The sequence below is a fragment of the Cornus florida genome, unplaced genomic scaffold (genome assembly GCF_030987335.1).
Source record: "Cornus florida cultivar Cherokee Brave unplaced genomic scaffold, ASM3098733v1 CherokeeBrave_3.0.0_Hap2_Chr01, whole genome shotgun sequence".
Lineage (NCBI taxonomy): Eukaryota > Viridiplantae > Streptophyta > Magnoliopsida > Cornales > Cornaceae > Cornus > Cornus florida.
This window is the reverse complement of record NW_026775571.1, coordinates 21,933,195-21,957,111: the sequence shown is the minus strand read 5'-3', so window position 1 is coordinate 21,957,111 and position 23,917 is coordinate 21,933,195. Positions and strand designations below refer to the sequence as shown.

The 23,917-nt window shown below is 36.1% G+C and overlaps 1 pseudogene; it reads left to right on the top strand.

The window, feature by feature from the left end:
* The first annotated feature begins 1,355 nt into the window (after positions 1 to 1,355).
* LOC132269895 (major allergen Pru ar 1-like) overlaps positions 1,356 to 23,917 on the top strand; it is a 30,429-nt pseudogene continuing 7,867 nt past the window's right edge.

Below are 23,917 nucleotides of genomic sequence, written 5' to 3'. Positions count from 1 at the left end.
TGGTTCATTTCTTTTCAGGTTTGGAATCCTTGCTTTAGTAATTGACTCATTTGAGTTTCGTGGCTTCATGGGGAGTCATTTGGTGCCTTAGGGATGACGTACATCTCTAGAGACCATTTTACACATTTTATTTCCGTAATTCGAATTTGTTATCGGATCATCTTTGGTTCAGTATTGACGTACCGGGTTTATAAAACTTGGGTCGTCACAAGTGGTATTAGAGCTCCTAGGTTTGAATACCTTAGGACGATGGATTTTGGGTGCATATCATGCTTTTGTTGGCCTATTTTGATATATTCACATGCCTTTGATAACATGTTTTGGTGTTGTAACATGTTTACGTGTTTCTTATTAACACGCTTAGTATTATGAGATGTCTCTATGATTATGTGCTTATGTGTTTAAAAGCATCCTTGTTTGACATGTATGCTTATTTGCTTAAGTGCTTAACTGCTTAAAGAGCTTTCTTTGATTGCTTTAGCATGACTATATGTCGCATACTTATGTTGCTTCCTGTTTCGCGGATTCATAGTGTGAGTTGCGTTCCGTCATAATAACTTGTGTTATTTTTGACCTCTTCCCTTTCGTACATTTAGCATCATGGTTGTCATGTATGGCCAATCATCACGTCAGGGCATTGAGGAGCAGGTGGATGAGACCGAATTTACGAGGGGTCCGGGGAGGCCTAGGATTCCAGTTCGAGGTGTAAAAGTTAATCTGCCGTGGGTACCGACTTACGAGGAGCGGGTGGCTTAGGGAATCAATTAAGGGATTGCTGAATCCCTACATGAATTGATACACTGGCAGGTGGTAGGGATATAGATTTTGGCATCGACACCAGCACCGATAGTCAATGAGGCAATGGAGTACTTCATGCGACTACAGAGGGTTAAGATTGATCCATGTGCGGGGAATTCAGATCCGCTAGTCTCAGAGGCTTGGTTGGACCTTATGGTTTGCAAGTTGGACAGTATGTGGCACCCACGGACAAGTTGAGGATTTCCTTGACTGCCTCTATGTTCATGGGAGATGCAGATTTTAGGTAGAGGTCTACGACTAATATCCACAATGTTGAGTTGATGACATGGAATGAGTTTAGAGATTTGTTCTTTGAGCTTTCCTTTCCTAAGGCTATGAGGCAGGAGATGAAGATATAGTTCACAGGTCTTTATCAGGGTGCTATGAGTGTTATTAATTATGAAACATGATTTACTTCTCTCTCTTGTTATGCCAAGAATATGGTGGTGACAGATGAGGCCAAGGCAATGAAGTTTTAGGATGGACTACATCTTGACATCAGGCCACGGGTCTCAGTTCTTGATTTGAGGACCTACAGAGAGGTGGTCTAGAGGACTATGCTAGTTAAGATAGAAGATCGGGATCAGTTATGGATCAGGGGTTTGCATAAGCAGCCTCACGGAGACACTCTGTCATCTTCTGGGAGTCAGTGGAAGAAGGCTAAAACAGGGAATGGTACGCATTCACAAGGGACACCATAGCAAATTCGTTCTACACCCACAGTTCCCGTATCTTCGGCATCAGCTCGAGGTGTAGTTTGTCAATATTGTCAGCAGCCGAGGTACATCAAGCCTCGTTGCCCATAGCTTCGACCACAGGCCAGTCAGACATCAGATTCTACGAGAGCAGGACAGGGAGCTTATTTTTATTGCAGGCAACCAAGTCATCTCAAGAAGGATTGTCTAAAGTTGTTGAATACGTCACGTAGCGGCACAGATTCACATGTTGTACCGACACAGTCTGCAGTGGTTCAGTCTGGTTTGAGAGTTCCTCAAGTACCATAGCTAGTGGCGCTAGTTGGCACTTATCGAGCCAAGGGCTCTACGCCTACTGCTTCTACACATTAGTCAGGCTATCATGGCAGTTCATAGCAGGGCTCAGGGGTTTAGGGATAAGCCTACGCTCTTCCACAGGCAGATGCTTCCGCAGGGACCTCTTCAGTTCGAAGTATCTTTCTAGTTTTAAGTTTTTGGGCATGAGTTCTTGTTGACATGGGTGCATCACATTCTTTTATTTCTGTATCATTTGCACATTCATTGGGTCTAGAAGTCACACTTTAAGATAGTTTTCTCTATGTTGACACGCCAGTTGGGGGTTCAGTATTTTTGGATCGTGTTTCTCAGGGTTATGCTATTGAGATAGCTGGGTGGACCTTAGAGTTCGATTTTGTTATTCTCGACATGACGGGTTTGGACGTCATTCTCAGGATGGATTGGTTATCATTCTTTTGGGCTACGATTGATTGCTTCTGTGGGAGGGTGTCCATTTGCACTCCCAAGGGAGATTGTTTCAATTTTGTGGGAGATCAGAGCGATTCCCACCCGGCGATGGTTTTTAGAATTAGTGACTAGAGTCGCCACAAATCCTATTTGGCTAGTTTGCTAATTGACGAGGATATGAGTTTGGGCCGTGTTCTTCCTGTAATTGTTGAGAATTTTGTTGATGTCTTTCCAGAGGAACTAACAGAGTTACCTCCTTTAAGGGAAGTTGATGTCATTCCCGGTATAGCGCACACCTCTATGGCACTATACCATATGGCACCGGTAGAGCTTGATGAGCTGAAAGATCAGTTGGATGATTTGAAAGCTAAGGGCTTTATTCGTCCGAGTGCTTCACCATGGGGAGCACCGATTCTTTTTGCGAAGAAGAAGGATGGGTCTTTAAGACTTTGCATCGGTTATCGCAAGTGGAATCACACTACGATCAAGAATAGGTATCTTTTGCCTAGGATTGATGACTTGTTTGATTAGTTAAAGGGAGTGACATGCTTTTCAAAGATTGATTTGAGATCGAGTTACTATCAGTTACGGGTTAAGGATGAGGATATATCCAAGACCGCTTTTCGCACACGGTATAGCCATTATGAGTTTCTGTTGATGCCATTTGGTTTGACCAATGTTCTAGCGGCTTTCATGGATTTGATGAACCATGTATTTAGTGACTATTTTGACAGATTTGTGTTGGTGTTCATTGATGACATTCTCGTGTACTCAACTTTAAGGGAAGAGCACAAGTATCACTTGAAAGCCATTTTACAAATCCTTAGGGATAACCGATTGTATACCAAGTTCGCAAAATGCGAATTTTGGCAACCAGAAGTGAAGTTCCTTAGACATGTTGTGTCAAGAGGAGGTGTTATTGTAGATCCATTAAAGATTGAGTCTATGATGGATTGGGAGTGTCCGAAGACAGTGTTTGAGATTCAGAGCTTTCTTGGCCTAGCCGGCTACTACAGGAGATTTGTTCGGGATTTTTCTCGTCTAGCGGCACCTATGACTCGACTTACTTACAAGAGAGTCAAGTTCATATGAAATGAGGCTTATAATTCTGCTTTTTAGGAGTTAAAGGTTAGGTTGACATCAACTCCAGTTTCGATCATGCTTGAACGTAGTTTGGGTTATGTGGTCTATTGCGATGCTTCGCGAGAAGGTTTAGGGTGTGTTCTGATGTAGACTGAATGGGCGGTAGCTTATGGGTCTTAATAGTTAAAGACTTACGAGTTGAACTATCCGACATATAATTTAGAGTTGGCAGTGGTTATCTTTGCCCTGAAATAGTGGAGACATTATTTGTACAGGGAGAAATTCGAGATTTTCTCTGATCACAAGAGTCTCAAATATCTCTTCTCTCAGAAAGATTTGAATTTAAGATCGCACAGATGGGTCGAGTTCATGGAGGACTATGACTTTTAGTTGCAGTATCATCCAGGAAAGGCCAATGTGGTGGCCGATGCATTTAGTAGGAAGTCACGCAGTATCATCCAGGAAAGGCCAATGTGGTGGCCGATGCATTTCGTTCATAGATGGAAGATGCTAGAAGAGCTTGCAGATTTTGGTTTACAGTCTTATGAAGGTGTTTCACCGGCTATTTTGTTTAGCCTTGTGGCTCAACCAGCTCTAGTTAGCAGCGTTATTGAGGCACAATAAGAGGATGGGGAGATGAAGTCCATCCACGTTCGGATTTCAGGCGGCGAGAATATAAAGGGTTGGACCTTGCATTCAAACAGTGGTCTCAAGTATAAAGGGAAGATGTTTGTTCCTTTGTCTTGTCATGACGTTGTTCTTTAGGATTTTCACCATTCTCGACTCACAGTTCATCCTGGTGATACGAAGATGTATCATAATTTGCGGAGACAGTTTTGGTGGAAAGGTATGAAACGGGATGTTTCAATTCATGGCTAAATGCCTTACTTATCAGCAAGTGAAAGCAGAGCATCAGAGACCAGCAGGTTTGTTACAACCACTACCAGTGACAGAATGGAAGTGGGAACACATCAGTATGGATTTCGTGATGGGACTTCTGAGATCCAAGGTAGGGAATGATGCCATTTGGGTCATTGTTGACAGATTGACTAAGACGGCTCACTTTTTGCCCATGTCATTGACAGATGACATAAAGAGACTTAGTGGATTGTATGTGGGACAGATTTTCAAGCTTCACGGGGTTCCAGTATCCATTGTTTTGGATAGGGATCGCAGATTCACGTCTCACTTTTGGTAGAGTTTTCAGAGGCTCTTGACACGGGGCTCTATTTCAGTACGGCAGTCCATCCTCAGACTGATGGTCAGTCAGTGCGTACCATTCAGATATTGGAAGATATGATACGGGCTTGCATTTTAGATTTTGGGGGTAGTTAGGAAAACTATTTACCCTTGATTGAGTTTGCCTACAAGAATAGTTGCCAGACCAGTATTGCCATGGCACCTTTAAAGGCGTTGCACAGCAGACCTTATAGATCTTTAGTTTGTTGGACTGAGGTAGGTGATATAGTCGCCTTGGGTCCCGATATTGTCTTTGAGACTACAGAGAAGATTAAGTTGATTCGGCAGCAGTTGGCTACAGCTCAGAGTAAGCAAAAGAGTTATACTGACAGGAGGAGAAGATCCTTGTCTTTTGAAATAGGAGATCATGCCTTTCTCAAGATTTCTCCACGGAAGGGACTTCTGAGATTTTAACAGATGGGCAAGTTATGTCCTAGGTTCATTGGACCATTTCAGATCTTGGAACGCGTCGGTGAAGTTGCTTATCATTTGGCATTACCGCAAGACCTAGATAGGGTTCACGACATCTTTCATATATCTATGTTAAGAAAGTATGAGCCGGATCCATCGTATGCTTTACAGTGGATAGATGTTGTTGTTGATGAGGACGCAACCAACGAGGAGGGTCCACTCCAAATTCTTAATTCACGGGAGCAGGTCTTGTAGACCAAGACCATTCCATTGGTTAAGGTCTTGTGGAGACATCATTGTATTAAGGACGCTACCTGGGAGCTCAAATAGGAAGTTCGCTCTTGGTATCCCAATTTGTTCTCTCTTTCAGGTACGACTTGATTTCGGAGACAAAATCCTTTTAAGGAGGGTAGGTTGTAATGACCCGATCATTTTCCTTCCTTTCTTTTTTCGGTAATTTCTTTTTTTTTTTGGTCCTTTTCCCTATATTATTTTTTTCCTATTTATCATTTATCCTTGTATAACCTCACTTTATGTGCTTGGATTTGTTTCTAGCCTTGCATGTATCCATAATATTTGATTTCCAAGATAATTGTATTTTTATTTTCATAGAAAAACATGCTAGTTGCTTACTTTTTTCGTAAAGGACATGGATGCATACTTCCTTGGAAACATTCTTGATTTTTGGGGTTTTAGTGTAATTATGTAAAGTAATTATTTTTCATCTTAGGGACCATTTTGCATTTTAATTTAGAAGATATTTTGGAAAATGACCTTTTTACAATTTTTAGAAAGTGTGACAAGTGTTACACTCTCATAGAGCCACTTGTTGACATTGGGATGGAGTTACTTGGAAGCTTAGTCTTGTGACAAATGGAGGGTGGAGATTCACCCACTTGTTGGCCTAGGATAGGTGCACTTGTTGGCCTAGATGGTTGATAAGTGTAGGCTTAGGATTAAGCCTAGGAAGGAGCCATGGATTGGTGACAAGTGTAGGCTCATAATTAAGTCTTACACTTTGTGTGTGTGAAGACTATGGAGTAAGATCACATAGTGAGTGGAGGAATACTAAATCTTCCACTCACCCCATTTCATTTTATCTTCTTCACTCTCATTTTCTCAAAACCCTAACCCATCCACCATTGAAGAAAAGCTTGGTTAAGGGCTTACTCCTTCATTTTATCCTCCTTCCACTAACCTTAGACTTAAAACCTTGGGAAGTAGAAGTTTTCTCTCACTCTCCTCCACCAAACCCTAGTTTAGTTTTCCATTTTAAGATTGGTTATCTTGGATTATAAAGATTCAATTCTCTATTAAGGTAGGGGTGGTTGTATGTTTATATTTTTAGTGTTTTATAATCCTTTGGGGTTTAATATATATTGTGTACATGCTTTTAGAATTATAGTATTGCATATTATAGGAAATCCTTATATTTGACTTAGGGTTTACTGATTTAAGCATGTATGACATATATTTACCTTGTGTAGAATTATTAATGTAACATACAATTCTTATTGACTTAAATTACTATATATATTGTGATGATAATTCTATATTCTTGTTGATTACTATTTGTAATTATTTTAGAAGCTTATTACTATAATGTTAAGATTTAGTATATAAAGCTTATTGTTGAGGCATGATTCAAATTGATAAGTTGGTGGTATTGTATTGCACATTCTATCATGATGAGGACTTGTCATTTGGTATGCCATTTTAAACTTGGAACCCTAAGACATGGTTTGTGTGGTTTCAAATTAATTGTGCATGGAAGGTGGTTATATGCCTTAATTATTGTAATTAAGTTTTGAACTTCATTATGATTTTGGATTCTCTTAGGACATTGTTACAACTGACATGGATAGAGTTTGGCTCTAGTGCGGGAAGTATGAGTTCTCCCCATTTATAGTACGCACTAGGGTGGTATTCCCAGTGGGTTAATGCCCGAAATAACCGTTTAGGTCTTGGTTTAATCCGGGATTTGATGTCTAAGTTTTCCACTAATTGATTTCGCACTCATTTCCAAGTTGACAACCAATGCTTAATTGTGACTTGTAAATTTAGTTATTAGCAAATTGATGTTGTTAAGTACATTAATATTGATATTGTGTTATAATAGAATCATTTAAGTTAGCTTAAGATGATCCTTTAGAACACCTTGAATATAGACATTAAGTGGAATGATCCATTGTATTTGTCTATATTGATCTTGCAATGATATTAAAATTTTAGGGTATACGCATATGCTTCTTCCTACGAGTAACTTGATTACTCACCCTAGTTCTTTGGGTTATTTTACAGGTAAGGAGACTAAGTTCTGGGATACTCATCTTCCTTGAGGCTTACGAGCAATTTGGAACATTTTCGTATATTGACATGCAAATGTTTAGCATGCTTTACTTTTGATGTTATATTTTGGTATACCATGGGTGTGTGATATTTTAGAAGCTAATGTGGCTTCCTTGATGTGTAATGTGTACCTAAGTATACTTTTGACACTTATTTTGTATATGTAACATGAGGCCAAGAGCCATTAACTTTAAGGTTTACAAGTATGTTTTTAAAACTCAAGTATTGTCATTATAGCCCATTCTGTGAAAAATAGAGGTTAGTATGTCGAATTTTGTAAAGGGATTGTAATGAGGCCGTAGGCCATTATAGCGCGTCTACCATACCATTTTATGTTTGTGTGCATGCTCACATCTCATAAAACTCTTACATTTTGACTTGGAATTATTTTTTGATGATTTATGAATTTTTATGCAAAATTCATGCATTAGAGTATGACTTGAGATTTCCTTTTTCTTTAGCATGTATGTATGCTTGAGTGAGGCTAAGAAATATTTTTATACTTGTTTCAGATCGTATGGGATGCATATATAGCTTAAGAGTTGGACCGAGCACCTCTCACACACTTGACAGCAGCTATTTTTACTGTCATAAGGTGCATCGGCCAACTGATAACTAATATTAGCCGGCTGACACATCCTCGAGCTCAATTTCAGTAGCCTTTCTAGTGAAAAAGGTCATTTTAGACGCCTGATGATTGAGCTTCAGCCGGGTGATGGTTGAATTTTGGCTGGCTAGTCCTTGCTGTCAGTTGGCTGATCCTCCCTAGAGTTTTGCCTTTTCAGTTTTCCTTAGACAACTTTCGTATACCAACTTCAGAGACTCATATCTCCTTAATTCGTAAACCAAATTAGGTCATTCTCTAGTCTAAACTTAAAAGCTTGAAGTTAGCTTTCCAATGGTTCTAACTACACACCAAAACTCCAACCATAGTAAGAGTTATTACAGTTTTAGTGAGATAACGTCGTGGTATCTCCTGAACAGAGAATACCATTTCATTCCATTTTCATATCTTTTCCGTCCGGACTCTAAATCAGGTGATTCTTGAGTCTAACTTCATTAATTTTTTGTTGTCTTTCTAATGGTGTGCACGTTGATGTCTATGTCAGTTTGAAATGACCATTTTACCCTTGGTTCATTTCTTTTCGGGTTTGGAATCCTTGCTTCAATAATTGACTCATTTGAATTTCGTGGCATCATATGGAGTCATTTTGGTGCCTTAGGGATGACGTACATCTCTAAAGGCCATTTTACATCTTTCACTTCCACAATTCAGATCCATTATCGGATCATCTTTGGTTCATCACTAACGTACCGAGTTTATTAAACTTAGGCCGTCACAAAAAGCCACACACTTAATTGTAAGATCACTTTCAAAAAGTATTTTTGGAGATTAAGATTGTTGAATGAATGCTTAAATTGATATATGGGGTCCATGGCTGCTAAATTGAAATTGGAAGTTGAAAGTTTTTCTGATTACATGATTGGTTGTACTTATTCTATTTGACTGATTAATGAGCAGCAGGGATATTATGATTTGAAAATAGGCTTGAATGAACTTATCGTGTAATTAAGGCACTGCTTTAAGATGTTTATGGGTACCATTACTGGAAACCTCACGAGAATACAACTCGTCCACTAGGGGTAACCTAGGGGTTTAAAGGCTTGTTGCATAAGCTAAATGCAACCATGATTCCCATGAAAGCGGCTTTTTAGTTCTGTATTGCTAAGTGACTAGCAATATATAAGTTTGGGGGTGTGATGAATGCAGAATATTGTATATTCGAGCCTCTAAATATATGTATGTTAAGGCCTAAAATGATACTTCTATCCATTGTTAGACTGATTTATGTTTAATATGTGTTTATAGGTTCTTTCCCAGAGAAACGGTTAAAATCGGGACTTTATAATGAAAAGACTGATATCGAAGTTTACAGAGTCATTGCCGGTCATTCAGAACAAGCCGAGAGCTTAAATGGTGAAGTTTGGAAGAATTCAAGATCCAAAGGTTGAGCCCAAGTGTAGAGGCTCGTGCCGTGCAAGAAAAATAAGAAAAATCAACAAGGCATTGAAGTTCGAGCTTTGCACCTCCAGAGCTCGAGCCTTACTCATTGGTGCTCGAGCATAACCTCAGGGTGCTCGAGCCTTGACCCTAAAGCTTGAGCACAAGGCATCGGAATTTGAAGAGTTGATTTAATGAAAGAACCAAGCTCTCAGGGTCTCGTGCCAAGCCCTAAGGATCGGCACCATTAACCAAAGCTCAAGCCTTGAGTACCTAAAGCTCGAGCCTGGTACCTAGTGCTCGAGCCCGTGAAGCTTGGATCAAGCAATGTTAAAATAGATGAACCCCAAAATATACCAAGTGTTGAATGAAAAGATGTTTTAGAAAATAGTTGAAGAAATTTGGCTAAATGTCAAAGTGAAGATCGAGCACCATTCCATGAAGCTCGAGCAACAACTCAGTAAAGCTCTAGCCTTGATCCCAAAGCTCGAGCCTGAACCTCAAAGGTCGAGCTCTACTTTCTAAAGCCCAAGCCTTCTATGACAGATCAGATTTAAGTTACGAGATTATTCTTTTTACAAGTCGTATCTCATTCCAGATGGGCCAGAAGACTTAAAAGCCTACTAGACCTTTATTTTCTTCTATAAAAGAAGGCATAGGCCTTGATAGAAGAAGTCCCCTTTTTCTCGTATTATTTTTAAGGCTGATATTGTGGTGGTAGCTTTTAGGGTTTCCATAACCTTAGAAAGTGAAGATCCTGAGAAGAGAAGTGCCGTCCGTGACGATGGAGATGACTACAACACAAATGATATTCGGCATTGTCATGAGTACCTAATTCCTCTCTTAGGGCACTGATGTAACCCAATCTAGTACTATGGTTTGATTGTTCTTAACTCTGGGATATTTTAATATATATTATGTTTTTTATTACATGACTATGAGCAATTGAGACAACTCAATTGGATTTAATGCTTTAAATAGTTTTCAAATTGTTATTACATTGTCTTAGATATAATTGTTTGTTTTCTATTCTTAACCTATTCTTATTGGACCGTATCTGGCGGAGCCCTACCGGACATAAGAATAGAGGTCATGTAATGATGTTCCAATGTTTTTTATAAAAGAATATTTCATAGTCTATGCTTAGGAAAGATGGATTGTTTATAAAGTAGTTAAAATAGTTAGAGTAGGTAGGTGGATAGTCCATGCTAACCGTAGATAGGCTATAGTTAACTGAATTTTATATAACATCTTTCTTTAAAATCTGAACTGAACGAATGTTATTGAGCTCAATTCATTCAATTCATTTAAAATATAATTTATTAAATCCCTAGAGTTGAACAGTTAACCATAGTATGAAGGTTGTGGTGAAGTCAAAGCCCCAATATTTTTCTCTCTCTAATCACTCTAGTTTAATTTCAGTTTAATTTTAGTTTATAATCATGACAACCTATCAAACAATTCAACCAGTTACCTATAAACTAATAGAGATTAATTAAAGCAGAACATAAATATTCATCTCCCTGTAGGTTCAACACCCGCTCTATAGTGCTATCCTACAAGGATTCGTTCTATTGCGAGTGGTATTTTATTATTGGAAAGTAAAATCAACACACCAATTTTTGGTGCCATTGCTGGGGAGATCTGTTATTTAGTTTAGTTTTTAATTAGTTTTATTTTTTGTTTACCAGTCTTCGGACTTTCTGATATCTCACCTTAATTCCTTTTCTTTTCAGGAATAGGAAATTAGCAGTAAGGACAAAGACGCTTAAGGGATAAAAAGCTTCGGTTTATTAAACCTTCTGTGAGTTTTTGCTGTTTTCTTTTACTTGAAATTTTTTATTTTTGTTACTTTTAGGATTAGTGGAATTAATGCATGTTAACTCGTCAAACTCGGTCAAAACCTTTAGTGCATGATCCTGAAAAAGAGAGAACTCTTAGTCAATTAAGAAAACTTAGAAAACATTTGAATACAATAGGAAGTTCCTCTGATATCATGGCTGATAATCATGATGCAGCGGGTAATGGTAATGATAATGGTAATGGAGAACGGGTGCCATCTGTTCCTCCACAACCACAATTGAGGGATCATTTTATTCCTACCACATATACTTCTCCTTCGTGCTTTATATTTTCGAATCCTGATGCAACCCATTTTGAGATCAAACCTGCTATGATCCAAATACTTCCTACCTTCCATGGGTTTGCAACAGAAGATCCTTATACGCACTTAGATGTATTTTTTGAATTGTGTTCGACTACCAAGTTGACTACTCTTACCAATGATTCATTTTGGATGTAACTTTTCAAATTTTCTCTCAAAGACAAGGCAAGAACTTGGATGCATTCCATTCCACCAAATTCCATATCTACATTGGATATGTTACAACAAGAGTTCTTGAAAAAGTACTACACAGTGGGTAAAACATGTCAAATGAGAAGAGAAATCATGGCATTTTGCCAAATCTCAGGAGAATAGTTCCATAATGCATGGGAAAGATATAATGATCTTCTAAAAAAGTGTCCACACCATGATATTGCTCAATGGCATTTAATACAGATTTTCTATGATAGTCTATCTGATTCTTATAGAAACATGGTTAATGCATCTAGTATTGGAGCCTATCTGCATAAGAGTTTGGTTGATGCGTGGGAATTGTTTGAGGCCCTAAGTGAAAATTTAATGCAACATGCGTCTTCCTCTTGGTCTAGGTCTTCACCTAGAATGCATGAAGTTGAAAAACTCTATGAGGTAGAAAAATCTAGTGAGTTAGCAGCTCAAATAGAAGCCTTGAACTGTAGGTTTGATCAAATCTTATCATTTGGCTTTGCTCCTGTTGCTAATCCATAAACTGCCTTGCCAAAGGAAGTTTGTTCAATCTGTGCTAATCCTTCTCATTTTGCTGACCCTTGCCCTATGATGGGACAATCATCTGAGATCCCATAGGAGCAAGTGAATGTTGTATTCTCTAGACCAGCTCACAATCTATATGCTTCTATATATAATTCTGGCTAGAGAGATCATCAAAATCTATCATGGTGTAATCAAAGTCAAGGAACCACTATTCCTCAATCACAGGGACAATATCAAAATTTATCTAATCCTATGCCATAACTTAACTCTCTTAATCAATCTGGTATGTATCATCCACCTCAGTTCAGGAATCAACCCACTCAAACTCCTAATATTCTAGCTCCTCCTAGAAATTCTGCTTTTGAGGATCAAGTACTCAATGATCTTGTTAATCTTAAAGCCAATACCCAACTTCTTAATTCTCATTCACAAGCCATAGCAAAGCTAGAGGCACAAGTTGGGCAAATAGCGAGTACTCTATCTCGAAGAGAGCTCGGAAAGCTGGCTAATTAGCCAGTAGCCAACCCAAAAGGGCAAACTTACATGATTGATGAAACCAATTCCTTAGGTATTCATCATGAGCATGTTCAGGCTATTACTACATTGACAAATGGTAGAGTGGTTGATAATCAAGTTGAAAAGAGACCGGAAGAAAAAGAGAGGCGTAGGGTTCTTATTGTTCCTATCATCTATAATCCACATCCCAAGGATGTTTCCTCAAGTTCTATTCCATAATCCACCACAGAAGTTGAAGGTGGAGTCACTTCTTCATCTACTCCTAACCTTGAGACAGCTTATGTGTAATGACCCGGTCATTTTCCTTCCTTTCTTTTTCCTGAAATTTTACGGATAATTTTTTTTCCGTTTAATTTTCTTTTCTGAGTTCTGTTTCTCGTCACATAGCGTTATCTCGAGTGCTCAGAAATAGTTTTTGAGACTCTTTCATTTGGATTGACAACTTCCTTTGACGACCGAGTCATTTCCACATTTTCACCTTTCGGATACTATGCACTATTTCGTCCTTTTCTCTATTTCGTCTTTTCCCCGTTTGCCACTTTTCGGCACAACCTCACTTCTCGTGCTTAAAGTTAGTTTTTGACTTCACGTATCTTCATTCTAAGTGGTTTCCACAAAATACGTATCTTTACTTTTGCAAAAAAGTACTCTAGTTGTTCCCGGTGTCCATTGGGGCATGGATACACAGTTTTTTAAAATCTTTTTCTTTTCTTGGTGTGTTTTTCATAAATATCTTTTGAAGATATTTTATTTCAAGGGTATCTAAGAAAATATCTTTTGGAAGATATTTTCATTCTAGGGCAGTTTTGCAATTAACCCTTTTTGTATGGGTTATTGTGAAATTAATGAAAGTTATTACAAAATACCTTGATTTGAGCCTGAATCCTTATACAGGATTCATTTTCACTTTTCGTTGAGTCATGGACTCTTAGAATTTCCTCCCGGATGTTTTCCTTAGTTTTAGGGATTTCTGACACCGGTTGCTCCCAAACTTGTTTAGTGTCACGGAGTTTCACCGTTTGAGCGCGTCTGCTCAAAATCCACTTTTTCGGACCCGGCGGGACCCATTCGGATCACTTTTTGAGATTTTCTATAAATAGGGGAGTCTTAAGTCAAAAAGTCAGATTTCTTCATCTTCTTCCCCCTCTTGGCTGGCAGCCATAGGAGCCCAAGGGGCTGCCTTCATTCTTTCTTCTCTTCCACTTGATTTCCTTAGTGAAAAGTCTTCGGCCTTAACGTTTATTGTTCGCCTTGTCGTGCTCTACCTTTCTCCCTTATTAGAACCCCTTTTTGGCTAAATTTTGAGTTCAGGTTTGAAGTCAAGTTGTGATTTTCATGGGGCTTCTTGGGGATTCTTGCTCATTGTGTTGTCCCCGATAAAACCCCGCGATATCGTCAGATTTGGAACACTTTTCTTTCGATAGAGATTTGAGATTTTCATCTCAAATTGAGGTAGGGGGTGTTATAATTTATTTTCTTTTTATATTGCATGTTTGTGATACTTATACAACTCATTTACATGTCTTTGTATCAAATCTATAAACTATAATTAATTGTTTCTTTCTGTCAGATTTAATCTTCCTGGTTGCTCATAGCGTGGTTTAAACATATGGCATGATAGAATATTACACCTTGGTATGTTCATTGACATATATTAAATTGAGAGCTTTTGGACAAGTATTAAAGATTTTATTTAATATTTATCTTGAATAAATATTTAATTCATGTGGCCTTAACTAGCTTGAAATTAATATGTGTTAGCATATTATATTAGGCCCTAGCATCCTCTTCAACATAGGTGAATTTGAGAGTAATCGGAGATGTTTAGAAATCTAGTAGTATTTAGTTGATTTGATAAATTAATTTATTTTATGTGTACTATTCACTCCATTGGAATTCCGACTTGATTTTATTGATGTGCATGCCATGTAGTTTCACATATATTAAATCTATAATATTTGATTAGGTTTTGAAACCTTTATTTAATTATTTTCTCGTATTAAAGTTGAATACTCATGGCCGTACCTTGCATAGAAAATTCTTGTAGCATGCTTTTAAATCAAGTCTTGACATGTTATATAATATGTATTAATTTGAGATCATTTGGATGAATTTCAAATTTTAGAGATTTTAATTAAATGAATTAATTAAAATCCATTCAATTGCTCCTTGGTCTTGATTAAGTTTCTAACCTTGTATTTATGATTTCCATGACAAGTTCCTTCACGTGTATCAATTTGAGAATAATCGGATAAGTTTTGAAACTTATATTTAATTATTTCCTTTGTATGGAATTTAATTCACATTGTTGTGTCTTGTATGAAATGAACTTGTAACTTGATATTAAACTTGTTCTTGACGTGATCCTTGACATGCCTTGTTTGTAGAATATTTGGACTTGCCTTAAAATCTTAAAAATTTAATCTCTTAAGTAGATTAAATTCCCTTTTATCCTTCCATCAATTTAACCATGACCCCTTGCATCTTGGTTTCATTAACGTACTTAATGAACATGCATATTTGTCTTTGAATGGTTTAATTACACGTGTTGTTTAGTAAGTAATTGAATCATGTATCTTATACTTGTGGTATATTTACTTCAATAGATTTCTTGTGCTATATATACCTTGGTTCTAGTCTATATAAGATGCACACTATAATTTCCTGACATTTCACATGCCATTATAGTTGAGAACTTAGGGCATGACTTGTGTGTTCCAAAATCTTGGTTTTGCATGAAATATGGTTAATGCATTTCTTGTATTTTGATACAATCTTGACTTGCATAACTTGTTGATTTTGGGACTTGAGATATCAATCAAGAACAAGGCATGTATCAACTAAGAGTACGGTTTTAATCAAGGCGATATCCAAGTTTCCACATTTGTTGATTTCACTCATTAAATTTCAAGTTGCTATTCATTGAAGATTTTAACTTGTCATGTTATGTGAAATGCACCAATCTTGTTAATTGCATTGATATTATGCCTTGTTCTTAATTTCAAGTATACTTCATGTCGTGTTAATTAGAATGTTCCAATCTTGTTTACCTACATAGATATTATGCCTTGTTCTTGATTCTGAGTATACTTCTTGTCATGTAAACTGGTATGTTCCGATCATGTTAATTACACTGATAAGGTGATCCTTGCATTCTAGTATTCTCTTGTCTTGTTGTATGGATTATTCCAAACCTTGCTTAATTGTATTAAAAATGTCATTCATATTAATCTATGTTCAAGTATTGTAATGACCCGGATTTTTCGGATATATTTTTTCCGCTGTCTTTTCCCTTCTGAGTTTGGTTTCTTGTCGATTAGTGTCGTCTCGAGTGCTCTGGAGTGATTTCCGAGACTCTTTTCTGTGGATTGACAACTTCCTTTGAGGACCAAGTCAATTCCACATTTTTCATTTTTTGACACTATCACTTTTTGTCTTTTCCCTATTTTGTCTTTTTCCCTATTTTGTCCTTTCCTCGTTTGTCACTCTGTTTGCGTAACCACACTTCTTATATTCGGAGTTGGTTTTGACTTCACGTATCTTCATTCTCAGTGGTTTCCATGAAATACGTATCTTTACTTTCGTGAGAAAGTACTCTGGTTGCTCCCGGTGCCCATAGGGGCATGAATGCAAAGTTCTTTGGAAACATTTCCCTTTCTTGGGGTGTTTTTCATAAATATCTTTTGAAGATATTTTATTTCAGGGGTATCTAAGAAAATATCTTTTGGAAGATATTTTCATTCCGGGGCAGTTTCGTAGTTTTCACTTTTTGGAGGGGCCATTGTGCAATTAATGAAAGTTAGTGCTCAATACCTTGTTTTGAGCCTAGATCCTTCTACGGGACTCATTTTCACATTGTCGAGTCGTGGACTCTTAGAATTTCCTCCTGGACGATGTTTTCTAGTTTCAGGGTTTTTGGCCCCAATTTGAGCCAAACTTGTTTTGGGCATAACTCTCTACTTGGGACTCCGTTTTTGACGTCGTTTCTTCCGTTGTTCATATTTTCTCATTTGGAATCTTTTTTGTTCATAGAGTTTTGCCATTTGAGTGTGTCTGCTCAAATTTCACTTTTCCGGACCCGGCAGGGCCCGTTCGGGGCACTTTTTGAGTTTTTCTATAAATAGGGGGCCTTTAAGTGAAAAATCAGATTTCACTCTCTCTCTCCCCTCTCTTGGCCGGATCTCATGGGAGCCATGGCTACCACCTTGTCTCTCTTTTTTTCAGCTTCCTCCCCTCACTAAAAAGTGGTGATGCCTTTATGTTTATTGTTCCCCTCGGCAAGGCCTTCGATTCCAACCGATTGGAATCTCGTTTTGGCCATTTCTTGAGTTTAGGGTTGAAATCAGTTGTGTTTTTGATGGGGCTTTCTTGGGATTCATGTTCGTGGTGTGGTCCCCGACAAAACCTAGGAGTTTCATCGGATTCGGAGCCGATTTATTTTGGTGGGGATTTGAGATTTCATCTCAAATGGAGGTTGGGAATGTTTTAGGCTTTTGTGTGTGCTTTATTAAGTGTTTAGCATGATTATACAACTTATATATGTGCCTTCTATCAAATTTAGAAAGTTATTAATTTTTAATTCTTTGTATAAGATTTAAAATTCATGATGATATATAACTTTGATTTGATTATGGCATGGTAGAAAATCTTGTTTTAATATGTTGGTTAACATATATTAAATTTGGATTAATTAAATAAGAATTGCACTTTTTAATTAATATTTATCTTTTGTGAAAGATTAAAGTTCATGGCCGTACCTTGCATGAAATTGAGTTGTATTATGCTTCTAAATTAAGTTTTGACATGTTTGTTAACATACTTTGATTTGAGAGCATTTGGTTGAGTTTTGAAATCTAGAGACTTTAATTAAGAGAATTAATTAAAATCTATTTTTGTGGTTTCATGGGCCTAATTAAGCTTTTGTGTGAATATATGTAATGACCATGATTTATCTATTAGCATATATTAAATTGGGGCCCATTGGAAATGATTTGAAATCTAGAGAGTTTAATTATTTTGATGTAATTAGATTATATTTTGTTTATCCATGGATTTAAACATGTTTTAGAAGGTGCTTTTATTTTAAGATCATGGATTTAGACTTGTGAAGTATTCACTTGATTGTGTTATATTCATTGAAGGGCATTGTTGTTAAATTTATATTCATGAGAGTATGTTTCTCTATGAATATATTGTTGGCTTGTGATTTCGTAGCATTATGGATATGAAATGCTTATTATGCACAATTGAGAGCTATATTGCTAACTTGTTATTATGTAGCAGTAATATGTATAAGTTATGAACTTATTTGGCTTATTTTGGAATCTTGGCAATCATGTTTACCTTGTTGACTTGTGGTTTTGGCTATTGGCGATTTCGATGTTGTTAAGTACATCCATACTAAATTGACATATTTAGTTGATTTCACACTTTTAGATTTCTAGTTGATAACCTAGAGAATCTATGTCTTGACGTGTGGTATTAGATATTCTAATTATGCTAAATTGTTATATTTAGTTGATGTTGCATTTTAGACTTCAAGTTCATAACCTTGAGAATCTATATGTTGTTGCTTTGTGTAAGCATGCTCCTATGTTATTGCTTTGTGTAAGCATGCTCCCATATTGTTGCTTTGTGTAAGCATGATCCTATGCTGCTAAAATTGCACGAATGAGGTGATTGATGCTAGAAATGATATTAGGCAGCTAGGATGCTCCTTGAGTCTCACCTTTGATATAGACTTTAGGTAGAATGAACCACAATAATTAAATCATGCAAACTTGTAAAACGTAGGTCAATGCATGCTCATTTCCTACGAGTAGCTTTATGTTGCTCACCCCTACGATACTGGGGCATATTTCAGGTACAAGAATCAAAGTTGAGGTCTTCATTATGCTTGGATGGTTTGTGGACTTGGAGACTCCCATTTTTGTAAAGGTTGGCTTGGAATGCCAATTGTAGTCTTATATGTCAACATGTGTACATGAGTACTGTAATACCCCGATAATTTTAAAAGATTTATTAATTAGGATTAATTATTTTATTTTATTTTTCAATGATTTATTTTATTTTATTGAGTGCTAGATTAATTATCTTATTTTAATTAAGTTATATTTCGTGATTATGTATGATGATTGATTGTTTGTGTGGTTGATTATTAATTGAATTATTGGTGTGTTGATTTTATTGGTATTATATGACTTAGTTGTAAATTCTTGTTTGTTTATGTGCTTCATGTAATTAGTTATTTTAATTTCTGTATTTAATTAATTATCTTATTTATTTAAATTAATTGGATTGGGCTTAAGGAAAGTTGGACCAAAAGATGTGGTCTTGGGCTTGTATGAAACCTTATTGGGTTAATTAATGAAGGTCCATGGTTATTTAATTATTTAAATGATCACTTTTGTATCAATTATATTTATATATATATATATATATATATATAATTATATATAAATATAATTAATTAATAATTGTTATGGAAAGATATATATATAGATATATATTTATTGATATTTATAAGTATATATGATTTAATTAACTAATGAGTTAATTATGGAAGGAATATATATTTATATATATATATATATATATGTTTATAGATATAAATTATTTAAAGATTATTATTTTAATTCATAATACTAGTTGGAATAGGATTTGGAATTTAAGGTGTATAAAAATACACATAAGGCTTTAGGGTTAAAGGTTTTACACGTTAGAAAAATAAAACAGACAGAGAGAGAGGAAGAAGAAGGGCTGACAAGGAGGAGGTCGGATCTGAAAAGGAGGACGTCAGAATTGGAAGAGATAATTAAAGTTTAAAGCGTCGGTTTCGTTTCGAAACCTTCAGGCGAGTTTTCTCTAACTTTCCTCTTAGAACTCATAAGGATTTCACCTTGAGTATCAAGGCTTTAATTAAATTTATTTGTTTAAAAATTATGGTTAGATCGGAATAATTAAAAAGTATAAACTATTATATTTGATTTTTAGATTTTGGATTTTAATTGATATATATAGGTGTTATGTATATTTTAAAATCAATCTATAGGTGGATTTGTGACCCAAGAGAGTTAATTATGGTTTCTTTATTTTCTAGAATTGTTCTGGAATTTTCTGGAATTTTTCTGATATTTTTAGGAATTTATTAGGATTTATTTTCCTATTATTTGTTAGGAAAATAATTATATATATATATATATATATATATATATATATATACTAGGTAACTGGCGCATGTGGAGCGGCGGCACAATAAAGAATTGATCCAGTGCAGCGCGGTGTAGGATAATAGGGTGTATACGCCAATTAGGGCCATTTGATTAATTAAACTTATGTGAATTGATATGGTGCATCGCGGCGCATAAAACTTTGGTGCGCATGTGTATCTGGACCATAGAAATGGTCTGGTCAACTATGGGATTATTTGGTGTATTGCAGACCATGAGAAGATGGTGCACTCACTGATCTGGACCTTAGATCTATTATAGTTAATAGAAAATAATCTAGTGTGAGCGTGTTCATTTGCGCACTCATTTATGACCATTGGATGCGGCATAAAGGAAGTGATGGATTCAGTGTGGTGAGCTCACGGTAGCTGAAAGAGCTTAGCCAATACCAGCACACAAGGAGGCTTGAATCCAGCGCGTGCAAGTGCATAGTAAGCACGTGGGCGCGCGTGGGAAACTATGTTGGCCTAATTCGACACTAGAAATTAAAACGGTCATAACTTAGTCATTTTAAATCGAAATTGGGTCATTCTTGAGCTCAAATTCAAGGATTTTTCGTCTTCTTTCCAATGGTACCAATTTTATTATCAGATTCCCATCCTACTAGGAGATATTTATGTTTTAGTGAGAAAGTGTCGGAAAACTATTTAAACCAATATGGAGTATTTAAAGGAAACTATTTCTGACATATTTAGTTGCACTAATTTGTGTAAATATAATAAATTAATAATTTGTTATGGAAGGAAGTGTATATATATATATATATATATATAAAATTATTTATATATGTGTATATATAGTTTAATTTGTCTATGAGTTGTATGGAAGGATGAATATATATATATATATATATATATATATGTATGTATGTATATTGATTTTAAATAATCAAGGATTATTAAAGAAGGTGTTAAACACATATATACATTAAATAACATATGTGTAGGTATATATATATATATAAATCATTTAAGATGATTAATATTATCATTCTTATTTGGCATATCTTAATAGGCTGGTTGTTAAATTAATGATATGCGTATAATATACATGTGATGGCTATGTATGATTTAGCGTATTGTTAATTTTAAAGTTAATTCATGGTTAAAGCGTGGGCATGGATGAATTGTCAAATGATTAAATATATTACCTAAATATTTGTATGAATATAATACATATATGGAAAGCATGGATGAATTGCTAATTAAATGTATGAATAAATATACCTGTGGAGGCATGGTTGAATTGCCAATGTATAAATATACCTACACGGAGGCATGGTTGAATTGCCAATGTATAAATAAATATACTTATGGAGGCATGGTTGAATTGCCAATATATAAATAAAAATATTTACAATGGCATGGTTGATTTGCCAAAGCATAATTACGTTGTTATGTGTTAGATGATTAAAATATCATCTATGGTTGTTGTATGTATGGATTGGATTAGGGTTAGATATTCTTAAATGAGAATAGTTTAGTACTTACTGGTTAGTGTATTATTTTACATTAATAAAATAATATTGGGGAAGACGTGGATGATTTGTCAAAACTTGGATTTTGGATATGTGATTTAAACAATTAAAATCATTATCGGGTTGGGATTAAATAGAGTATTTCTTTTATTATAATTTGTTGTTTAAATGATTAAACAACTGACTAGGATGGGATTAAGGTCAAAGGAGTTTTTATAAAATGAAATGGTAGATTGGTCTAGGTATGAATATTATTTTAATAATTATTTAATAGGTATGGAAATTTAATAAACCTATTAATGGATGTGATTAGTATAGTATATATAATTATATATAGACATGTATATCGTGCTTTATTAAAGTTAAAACTTTATTAGGTTTGGTTTTGATCAGAGATGATCTGCTTATTGGTTTTCAGAGGCCTGGTAGAGTGAACTTGCTCGTAGGGTTTAACCCACGATTTATTTTTCAGGTTATTAGAGGTTCCAGTCTCGAAGTTGAGGATCCGCGGCTGGGAGACTGTCATTCGTCTATTCATCTTGTGTACTTTTAAATAGTATTGGATTATTGGATAATGTTTTAAGGGGTCCTTGAGTTATGGGATTTCCGAATTGTAATTGTTGGAGAATCATTAAGTAATATTTATTTATTAGTTTTCTTCAGCGGTTTATTTATTCTTTATTATTCATTTTTGTATTCTGTGCTTGTTAAATACTTAAATTGTGTTGATATCCCTTGATTTTGTGCGCGGACTTGATCAATCCGTGTTCCAAAATTAGGGGGTATCACAAGTACACTCTTTACGATGTATTTGACATGTATGAGATGAGGCCGAAGGCCAATGACATGTAATTTGTATCCTATGTAATTTTTGACTTCATAGAATATTATGAAAGTATTGAAAAATATTGAGTTTTTGCTTCACCATGTTTGCATTGGGTGTGGGAATTCCATTTTGATTCTTCCATTAGCATTCATTCACCATGTATGAAGTGTGGCCAAGGGCCAAATGGCATTTTGAAACCATCTCATGATTTTAAATTCCAAGTTTTCGTTCCAAACTTCGTTTTTGGCATTTTGGCCGTTCGGGGGTCATATTTTGTATTGGCCATATTTTTGAGCCGTGGACCATTGTAGCATATCTTACTAGGTAAGTTACATTTGCGTGCATGGTCGTTTCCGGGCAAAGCTTCTTCTTTGGTGCAATGAGCCTCTTACGGACTCATTTTTCACTTTTGTTGCATATTCTGACCTAAGGGTATTTTAGGAATTTTCTTTAGGAAATAAATTCCGTTCTTCATATGGTTGATTAGAAAAAATGATTTTAGGGGGGGTTTCTTTTTTGTGATTTTCCAAAAAATGTCGTCTTGACATCGGAAATTGCTTCCAAAGTTCAGCTCTCAATTTTTAAATTTAGCAGCTTTTTGGACCCTCTGGACCAGTTTTCTTGGGAGGGCATTTTAGGCTTTTCACATTGAGTATTTTTCAATTTTTCTTGAGAGTCACATTGACAATTTTTTCCCTAGGTGCATTCTTGTCCGTTTTTGAAATGTTGCTTCCGCATTTGTTTCCTTTGGGTTTCGTGACCTCATTGCGTGTCACATTGGTTTCTTAGAGATGCAACGTATCTTTAGAGACCGTTGTTTTATCTTTTGCTTTCGTATTTTGGATTCGTTCTCTGGTCATCTTTCGGTTCATCACTGACACACCGGGTTGGAAAACTTGGGCCGGCACAAGTGGTATCAAAGCTCCTAGGTTCGAAAACCTTAGGACGATGGGTTTTGGGTGCATATCATGCTTTTGTTGCCATGCTCTAAGTGTTTATATGCTTTATGATAACATGTTTTGGTTGATAACATGTTTATGTGCTTACGTGCTACATGTTGTATGTCGTTTGTTTAGCATTGTTTTATTCTAATGTAAAGAGCATGACATGTGACATATGCTAGATTAGAATTATATATGCATAATTGTGTTGCATGTTTGGCATGACACGAGATTGGTCATTGAGGCACGAGTTGAGGTTGATGCTGATTTTAGTCATAGTTTCGTGGTAATATAGATTGTTGTCGACCTAGTATTAGTTTTAAGGTAGGTGGATGGTCACCTTTTGTTTAGGCTCTTGTGAGATGAGTCATTTGGCGTTACCATAGTGGTGGATTTGTTGGTTTTGGGCCATTATGAGGTTATGGACCTCTTAGGATCCTTGATTGTTCAGGATGATTCCTCTAGAGCTTGCATTTTTTAGTGGGCGGGTGCAGGGCATTGTCATGCTACCATACTGGCGAGCTACAAGTACAGTTCGGATGGAATCAATGTTGGTTTTGTTTTGATAGGCGTTATCCTTTTGATCGGTGATGATGATAGTTGTTTTGGAGATCAGTCGTGGTGATTGATTTAGTTGTTAGTATAGCTGTAGTTGCCATTTTCTTTGAGGAGTTCTTGCGTGATGACGCTTTTGGGATCAAGTAGATTGATTGATGTTACGGATAGTGAGAGCACTGCACTGTTAGTGTCACT